This window comes from Giraffa tippelskirchi, chromosome X (genome assembly GCF_054371585.1).
Source record: "Giraffa tippelskirchi isolate mGirTip1 chromosome X, T2T-mGirTip1v1.2.pri, whole genome shotgun sequence".
Lineage (NCBI taxonomy): Eukaryota > Metazoa > Chordata > Mammalia > Artiodactyla > Giraffidae > Giraffa > Giraffa tippelskirchi.
The window spans coordinates 27,283,737-27,294,267 of NC_137289.1; positions in this window are offsets into that span (position 1 = coordinate 27,283,737).

Consider the following 10,531-nt stretch of genomic DNA (forward strand, 5'->3'; position numbering starts at 1 on the left):
GCCATACACTGACATAAAACTGCCACGGGTGTATATGTGTTCCCCATCCTGGACCCCCCTCCCACCTCCTTCCCCATCCCATCCCTCTGGGTCATCCCAGTGTACCAGCCCCTAGAACCCTGTCTCATGCATCAAACCTGGACTGGCGATCTGTTTCACATATGATAATATACATGTTTCAATGCCATTCTCCTAAATCATCCCACCCTCACCCTCTCCCACAGAGTCCAAAAGGCTGTTCTATACATCTGTGTCTCCTTTGCTGTCTCACATATAGGGTTATCGTTACCATCTTTCTAAATTCTATATGCATGTGTTAGTATACTGTATTGGTGTTTTTCTTTCTGGCTTGCTTCACTCTGTATAACAGGCTCCAGTTTCATCTACCTCATTAGAATTGATTTAAATGTATTCTTTTTAATGGCTGAGTAATATTCCATTGTGTATATGTACCAGGGCTTTCTGATCCATTCATCTGTTGATGGACATCTAGGTGCTTCCATGTCCTGGCTATTAAAAACAGTGCTGCGATGAACATTGGGGTACACGTGTCTCTTTCAATTCTGGTTTCCTCGGTGTGTATGCCCAGCAGTGGGATTGCTGGGTCATATGGCAGTTCTATTTCCAGTTTTTTAAGGAATCTCCACACTGTTCTCCACAGTGGCTATACTAGTTTGCATTCCCACCAACAATGTAAGAGGGTTCCCTTTTCTCCACACCCTCTCCAGCATTTATTGCTTGTAGACTTTTGGATAGCAGCTATTCTGACTGGCGTGAAATGGCACCTCATTGTGGTTTTGATTTGCATTTCTCTGATAATGAGTGATGTTGAACATATTTTTATGTGTTTGTTAGCCATCTGTATCCCTTCTTTGAAGAAATATCTGTTTAGTTCTTTGGTCCTTTTTTTTTTAATAAATTTATTTATTTTAGTTGGGGGCTAATTACTTAACAATATTGTATTGGTTTTGCCATACATTGACATGAATCAGCCATGGGTTTACATGTGTTCCCCATCCTGAACCCCCCTCCCACCTCCCTCCCCATCCCATCCCTCTGGGTCATCCCATTGCCCCAGCCCTGAGCATTTGTCTCATGCATCGAACCTGGAATGGTGTTCTGTTTCACATATGATAATATACATGTTTCAATGCTATTCTCTCAGAACATCCCACCCTCACCTCCCTCAGAGTCCATAAGACTGTCCTATGCATCTGTGTCTCTTATTCTGTCTCGCATATAGGGTTATCATTACCATCTTTCATATTCCATATATACGCATTAGCATACTGTATTGGTGTTTTTCTTTCTGGCTTACTTCACTCTGTATAATGGGCTCCAGTCTCATCCATCTCAATAGAACTGATTCAAATGTATTCTTTTTAATGGCTGAGTAATATTCCATTGTGTATATGTACCACAGCTTCCTTATCCATTCGTCTGCTGATGGGCATCTAGGTTGCTTCCATGTCCTGGCTATTATAAACAGTGCTGCGATGAACATTGGGATACACGTGTCTCTTTCAATTCTGGTTTCCTCGGTGTGTATGCCCAGCAGTGGGATTGCTGGGTCATATGGCAGTTCTATTTCCAGTTTTTTGAGGAATCTCCACACTGTTCTCCATAGTGGCTGTACTAGTTTGCATTCGCAACAACAGGCTGCTATCCAAGAGAATATGATCTTTTTAATTTCAATTTCATTTTCAAGTTGCTGCTGCTGGTGTGTAGCATCACTATTGCCTTTGTATATATTAATATTAGGTCTGACAATATTGCTGATTAGTTTCAGTACTTGGTCTGAATATTTGTTTAGATTTTTATATGGATACTTAATTCATCTTTGACTGAAGACAATTTTTATTCCCTCCTTCTCATTACTGTTTTTCTTTCTTTCCTTTTATTTTGATACTTGATCGAATTTCTATTGCAATATTGAAAAGATGAAAAGATGCATTTATAGTTTGTTATGATTAGATATTAATTTTATTAAAAGCTTTTTCTGTATCTATTAAGATGATACCATTTATTCCTTTCTTCTGTTAATTTCATTAATAGATTTTCTAATATGAAACCATATTTGAGTTACTTTTTAAAAATACATTGCCAGATTATATTTGCTAACATACAACTCAGTATTTTTGCATCTATGTTTCTGATATTTGCCTATTATTGTCCTTTATTTTATTATTCTTATCAATATTGTGTATCCAGGTTATAAATTTCTCATAAAATAAGGAGAAACACTCCTTTTTTCTATTCTCTGAAGCTGTTAGAATAAAGAAAGGAATTATCTGTTCCTGAAGGGTTTACAAAACATGCATTTTTACACTCTCTGGACCTAGTACTTTGGAGAAATAGGTTAATAAAGTTAATTCAGCATGTTTAATATTTGCAGGACTATTCTGAGTAAATTGATCTAATTTTGTCAATACATATTTACCTAGAAGTTTTTCCATTTCATCTTTGTTTTCTTATCTAGTGAAATAGTTACTAATAATAATATTATAATTTCAAAAGTTCCTACCAAAGCAATACAATGGCCCATTTTCCATACTAATACTATTTAATTATGCCTTCTATTTGCTCAACAATATTGCCAGAAGTTCCTATATCTTAATAATTATTTCAAATATTTAGTATTTCAGTTTTTATCCCCTCTATTGCTTCTCTGTGTTTTCTTTGAATTAATCTGCTTTTCCACCTATGTGTTTCTTCTCTATTTTTTTTTATTTTTGGCTTTATACTGTACTTTGTCCAAATTTTCTAAGTGAATGCTCACCTCAGTAATTTTTAATATCTCTTCTCAATACGTTCGTTTTGAAATATATATGTCCTTCCAAATACTGATTTTTCTGCATTCTACAAGTTTTTATTTATAGTGGTTTTATTGTTCTTTAGTTATAAGCATTTAATAATGCTAATTATGGTTTCTTATTTGGATCTCTATCTATTTAGAAACTTCTTCCATCAAGTGTTTTTAATTTCCACATATGGCAGTTGCACATGCAAGCTTTATTTGGGTAACACAATGACAGGTTAGCATGCATGCTCGAAGTTCCTCACAACACGAGACTGCCCAAGGGTTTGGTGCATGGCTACCATCCAGGCAAAGTGGTTATCTGAGGAGGCCTTACAAATAGCTGAGAAAAAGAGAAAAGAAAGGGAAAGGAGAAAGGGAAATATATACCCAGCTGAATGAAGAGTTCCACAGACTAGCAAGGAGAGATAAAAAAAGCCTTCTTAAGTGAACAGTGTAAATATATATATATATATAGAGAGAGAGAGAGAGAGAGAGAGACAGAGACAGAGACAGAGACAGAGACAGAGACAGAGAGAGGAAAACAATTGAGTGGGAAAGACTAGAGATCTCTTCCAAAAAATTGGAGATACCAAGGGAACACTTTATGCAAAGATGGGCACAATTAAGGACAGAAACGGTAAGGACCTAACAGAAGCAGAAGAGATTAAGAAGAGGTGGCAAGAACACACAGAAGAACTTATAAAAAAGGTCTTAATGATCTGGATTACCACAATGGTATAATCACTCACCTAGAGCCAGGCATCCTGGAGTGTGAAGTCAAGGGGGCCTTAGGAAGCATTACTATGAACAAAGTTAGTGGAAGTGATGGAATTGCAGGTGAGCTATTTCAAATCCTAAAAGATGATGCTGATAAAGTGCTGCACTCAATGCGCCAGCAAATTTGGAAAACTCAGCAGTGGCCACAGGATTGGAAAGAGTTATATTTCATTCCAATCCCAAAGAAAGGTAATTCCAAAGAATATTCAAACTATCATCCAATTGCACTCATTTCATATGCTAGCAAGATTATGCTCAAAATCCTTCAAGCTAAGCTTCAACAGTATGTGAACTGAGAAATTCCAGATGTTCAAGCTGGATTTAGGAAAGGCAGAAGAATTAGAGATCAAATTGCCAACATCCGTTGGATCACAGAAAAAGCAAGGGAATTCCAGAAAAACATCTACTTCTGCTTCATTGACTACACCAAAGTCTTTGACTGTGTGGGTCACAATAAACTGTGGAAAATTCTTAAAGAGATGGGAATACCAGACCTCCTTACCTGCCTCCTGCTAAACCTGTATGCAGATCAATAAACAACAGTTAAAACAGACATGGAACAATAGAGTAGTTCCAAATTGGGAAAGGAGTATATCAAGGCTGTACATCGTCACCCTGTTTATTTAATTTATATGCAGAGTACATCATGCAAAATGGTGGGCCGGATGAATCACAAGCTGTAATCAAGACTCTCGAGAGAAATATCAATAACCTCAGATACGCAGATGAGACCACTCTAATGGCAAAAAGTGAGGAGGAATTAAAGAGCTTCTTGATGAGAGTGAAAGAGGAGAGTAAAAAAGCTGACTCAAAACTCAACATTCAAGAAACGAAGATCATGCCATCCGGTCCCATCACTTCATGGCAAATAGATGGGAAAAAAGTGGGAACAGTGATGCACTTTATTTTGGGGGGCTCCAAAATCACTGCAGATGGTGACTGCAGCCATGAAATTAAAAGATGCTTCCTCCTTGGAAGAAAAGGTATGAAAAACCTAGACAGCGTATTAAAAAGCAGAGATGTCACTTTGCAGGCAAAGGTCTGTATAGTCAAATCTATGGTTTTTCCAGTAGTTATGTACAGATGTGAGAGTTGGACCATAAAGAAGGCTGAGCATCAAAGAACTGATGTTTTCGAACTGTGGTGCTGGAGAAGACTCTTTTTGGCCAATTGATGCAAAGAGCCAACTCATTGGAAAAGACCATGATGCTGGGAAAAATTGAGGGCAGGAGGAGAAGGGGGCAATACAGGATGAGAAGGTTGGATGGCATGACCTATTGAATGGACATAAGTTTGAGCAATCTTCAGGAGATGGAGAAGGGCAGGGAAGCCTGGCATGCTGCAGTCCGTGCATGTGTGCTAAGTCGCTTCAGTTGTGCCTGACCCTTTGCAACCCCACAGACCATAATCTGCCAGATCCTTGGAATTCTCCAGGCAAGAATACTGGAATGGGTTGCCTTGCCCTCCTCCATGTGGTCGCAAAGAGTCAGACAGGACTTAGCGACTGAACAACAACCATCCAGAAGGGAACGTGCGCAAGGGAGCTCCAGAAGGAGGGGGAATCAGAGATGAGGCCCACATATCTAGGTGATGCAGCTCAGCAGCACTGCAGGGAGTCTCTAGGTCAGAGAGCTCTGAAGGGCAGCAGTGGTTCGGAGTCTTTATAGCCACAGTTTTTATCTTATCTGTGGCTAACAGATGTCTTGCAGTTTCACTGGGTATGCAAATCAGGCAGACAGACTGTAAATGGCTAAAAATCTGCTTATTTGGGTATGTTTAAAACAATCGGATGTGTAAAAATTTGAGTTGGTGCCAGAGGGCATTTGGGCTAGGATCTCAGTCTGTTACGTAGGAATAAACCTAGGGGCCAATATACAGAGGTCATTTTCATTTATATAACAAATTTTAAAAGGGCATGTACACTAGTTTAATATATCATCTTGCGTGAACTGCTATGCTTAGCTTTTACCAGTGAGCACCATGCTAAACACTTTAAATTTTAAATATACTGGGCTAATTTTTAAAGAACTCTTTTAAATTCTAGTAGTAATTTCATAGTGAATGGTAATAAAGTAGTACTTAGCTGGCTATGGCCAAGACCTGGTCTTCCTATATAAGCCAAAGTCAGTGAAATGTAAGATATTTGAGAGGAAGGAAACTTGGAGCTAAATCATCTGATCCAATGCTTCACTTTAAAGATAAAGAAACTGACTCATAGAAAGACTAGTTAAATTATTTATGAACACATACTAGTTAGTGATAGAACCACAACTAGAATCCAGGTTTCTTAGTTCTTAGTCTAGCAGTCTTCCTACTGTACTACAACAGACCAAACCTATTGAATTAATAATTTTATAAATAAAAGCTATTGATTGTTTTGTTTCTACAATATTCCCTTTATTTATTTTCACTGCATTCCTCATTTTGTCATTATCACACTTTATGTTACAAATAATAGAAGTGGAGTAAAAGTGTAAACAGACATAAAGCCAAGGTTAGCATCTAGGTATTACTTCCCAAGCTCTTTGTCTTTCTGCTATACAACGGTAATAGTGAGAATACGTTTATTCCCACTTGAGTAAAGATACAGTATAGTTAGTGCTACATTTTAGTACGCTGAATTTTATCATGACCAGCATTTTTTCTTACTACATCAGCTACATCAAAGTGCTATTTGAAAAGAGCAACAAGTGAACAGCTTTATCAACTTCAATTCATTCTTAGCAATGTGTACATATTTTTATGAGTACAAGCAAGTTTCTGCTTGCTCTCTAACAACTCTTGCCTCACGAGAAAGAGAGGGTATACAGGAGATATGAGGGATGCACACAGTGGGCTTTATTTTGTTGTGCTTCTTGTTGTTTGGTGTTTCAGACAACGTAGAGTAATCAAGAGTATTTACTATGTACTCTTATGACTAACTCGTGACCAAGTCTTTTGCCAGCCTTTGTGGACATGTGTTTGCAGAACTACCATCTTAACTTACAAAACTAAAGTAAGGAATGCTTATAAGTTGCTCCAGTGTTCTTTTTAAATTTAGGCACATTTTCCTCTTCAAATGACATGAGTGACATCTTCAAAGCTAATTTTGGCTCCTCAAATTACAAAAAATAAAATAAAAAGCTGAGTATACAGTAAGCACAAAATTTATATTTACATGCAGACATGAGGAAAGCAAGAGAATATGTGGTGAAAGGTGAATATTTCAGAAATACTGGAAGCATGCATATTTCAAAGTAAGTTATGCTGATAACCTGTCAATCTTGGAACATAGATCATCTGTAACTAAAGCACTTCACCTGAGTCATGTTAATTTTATAGAATAAGGGATTCTTTTCTTAGTTTATTAGTCCTCATTTATTGCTTTTACTACAAAGCGTTCCACAAGAAAAACAACACTGATGGCCAGACAACAGCATTTCATAAGTGTCTCTGGCATTAATCAATGTGTCTGAATCCAAGGAGCTATTATTTTAGCCACATTTAAATCCTGATTGCATTTTATTCTACTCTGAAATGCTCACAATGTGATCTTCATTAGGATGTATTTTAAGCTTTCACATGCTGGCGTGGCCATTATTTGTATCCTGCACTGTGAGCAGTAAATCATGTGGAAGATGCCTAGATGCAGGGTTCCAGGCTCTAAAATTTGCCTTCTTTCTGTTTTCGTTTTGTTCTTAGTGTTTTTCAAGGACCAGAAGGGGATGTGGGATATAACTATCTCTGGGAATGAAATGCATTTACTAGAGAATTTCAGATCCATACCATCTTCAAAGAAATTTAAAGATGTCTGCCCAGTTCCTCTAGTACCTTCACTCTCATGAGTGAACATAAAACAGATTGTGTGTATCCAGTCATATTGGTCCATAACAGAACTCTGCATACTTACTTCCAGTGCTCTGGGGTGCTGAAGTAAGTGTTAAAGAGCCTGATGTCCTGAAGCGTCTCTTCTACCACCTGCACATTTGTGTCCCTGCTCTGGAAGCACTTATAACTCACTTCAGAAAGGGCTTCAAGGCCTCACACATGTTACATTTCCCTTAGCAGTGTGAAGCCCTAACATAAGAAGCTGTTTATGATGAGTTTTGCAGTCATTGTGAGCTGGGTTAAGTTTGGACTCCCTACACCTAACTTCTCATAACATGGCACTCTTTTATTTGGCCTGGCCATTCAGGGCATATCTGTGTCACATTTTATAGGAACAGTTTCACATAATGTTGAAAATCATGGGATTCTGAAACAGTAGAGTTGAGTTTGAATCTCGGCTCCCACCTTACAAGCTTATGACCTAAGGCAGTGATTCTCAACAGGAGATAATTTTATAACCTGTCCTTAAGTGCCCAGAATGTTTGGCAATGGGTAGAGACATTTTTGGTTTTCACAGCTGGTAAGTGCAACTAGCATCTACTTTGTAAAGACTATCAGTTCAGTTCAGTTCAGTTCATTTCAGTCGCTCAGTCGTGTCCGACTCTTTGCAACCCCATGAATTACAGCACGCCAGGCCTCCCTGTCCATCACCAACTCCCGGAGTCTACCCAAACCCATGTCCATCGAGTTGGTGATGCCATCCAACCATCTCATCCTCTGTCGTCTCCTTCTCCTCCCGCCCCCAATCCTACCCAGCATTAGGATCTTTTCCAATGAGTCAACTCTTCGCATGAGGTGGCCAAAGGATCGGAGTTTCAGCTTCAACATCAGTCCTTCCAATGAACACCCAGGATTGATCTGTTTTAGGATGGATTGATTGGATCTCCTTGCAGTCCAAGGGACTCCCAAGAGTCTTCTCCAACACCACAGTTCAAAAGCATTAATTCTGTGGCGCTCAGCTTTCTTCACCATTCAACTCTCACATCCAGACATGACCACTGGAAAAACCATAGCCTTGACTAGATGGACTTTTGTTGGCAAAGTAATGTCTCTGCTTTTAAATATGCTATCTAGGTTGGCCATAACCTTCCTTCCAAGGAGTAAGCGTCTTTTAATTTCATGGCTGCAGTCACCATCAGCAGTGATTTTGGAGCCCAAAAAAGTAAAGTCTGCCACTGTTTCCCCATCTATTTCCCATGAAGTGATGGGACCAGATGCCATGATCTTAGTTTTCTGAACGTTGAGCTGTAAAGACTATATATGATATTAAACATCCTACAGTGCACAAGATAGCCCCTTAAAACAGAGAATTATCTGGGCCAAAATGTCAGTAATGCCACACATAACCACCCTGATATAAGGCAAATTACTTAGCCTTTTTAAGTTCCTCACATTTACGATGGGAATAATACAGTCAACTCTCAGTTATTTGGTTCAAACTGACTATTTAGGCATTAATTTTGATTAGGGCTCAGGATCTAGGATACACACATAAAGGGGAGGGAGACTGCCAGTTTTGCCTTGAAGAGTGGAGGAAGCAAACAGCCCTGTGGTTGAAGCAGGGCTGGAGGCAGTGCACCACACCTCCTCTTGCTAGGCCTCTCCATCCTTTACCAGTCCCCAGTTTAATCAGCTACATTTAAGCCTGGTTTAATGTCAGAGAACAAGAGAGTACACAGTTTCCTAGTAACTTGAGTTAGTTGCTGAGTCATTCTGCAGATAGAGTCCCCTCCTTCTCTTTGTATTTCCCATTAGTAACTAACAGCTAGAATTTCAGACCACATAAGAAGGAACCCCTGGAGAAGAAACTGGCAACCCACTCCAGTATTCTTGCCTGGAGAATCCCATGGACAGAGCAGCCTAGAGGGTTAGAGTCCATGGGGTCGAAAAGGGTCAGGCACGACTGAGTGACTAGCACAAGAAGGAATACCGTGAAAGTGCATCACAGGAGACAGTTTTCTTCCAGTTGGTCCTTTCAGCATCTCACACAGCATAGCAGGCCGCTAGCTATTCTCTTGAAATGGAATGCACCCAATAAGTAAAAACACATGACATTTATAATAACTAACACTTATAGAGTACAATGTGCAAGCCACTATACCATCTAAGTGCTTTACTTTCAGTTCAGTCGCTCAGTTGTGTTCAACTCTTTGTGACCCCATGGACTGCAGTACGCCAGGCTTTCCTGTCCATCACAACTCCCAGAGCTTACTCAAACTTATGTCCATTGAGTTGGTGATGCCATTCAACCACCTCATCCTCTGGCATCCCTTTCTCCTCCTGCCTTCGATCCTTCCCAGCATCAGGGTCTTTATAAATGAGTCAGTTCTTCACATCAGGTGGCTAAAGTATTGGAGTTTCAGCTTCAACATCAGTCCTCCCAGTGAATATTCAGGATTGGTTTCCTTTAGGATGGACGGGTTGGTTCTCCTTGCAGTCCCAGGAGCCCTGAGGAGTCTTCTCCAACACCACAGTTCAAAAGCATAAATTCTTCAGTGCTCAGCTTTCTTTATGGTCCAACTCTCACATCTATACATGACTATTGGAAAAACCATAGCTTTGACTAGATGGACCTTTGTTGGCAAAGTAATGTCTCTGCTTTTTAATATGCTATCTAGGTTGGTCATAATTTTTCTTCCAAGGAGCAAGTGTCTTTTAATTTTATGGTTGCAGTCACCATCTGCAGTGATTTTGGAGCCTCCCAAAATAAAGTCTGTTACTGTTTCCATTGTTTCCCCATTTATTTTTTACTTTCCTTTACTCACTCATTTTAATCCTCACATGAACCCTAGTGAGATAGCTACTAATACCTTATTTTAACAGATGAGAAAATTTGGGCACTGAGAGGCTAGATAACTTATCCAAGTTGACACTGCTAACAAAGTAGAAGGGCCAAGATTCAAACTCAGGATATCTGGCTCCAAAGTTTCTAGTCCATGCCATTAACCGCCATACAAATCTGAGTCTCAAATAAGGAATACAGAAGGGACTTGGAGTACAACAATTTGTATTGCAAAGAAGAAATCTTGCTTGAAAGGCAAGTGAAGTTTTGATGAATTGGGTGGAAAGCAAAAGGCAGTTCAAATA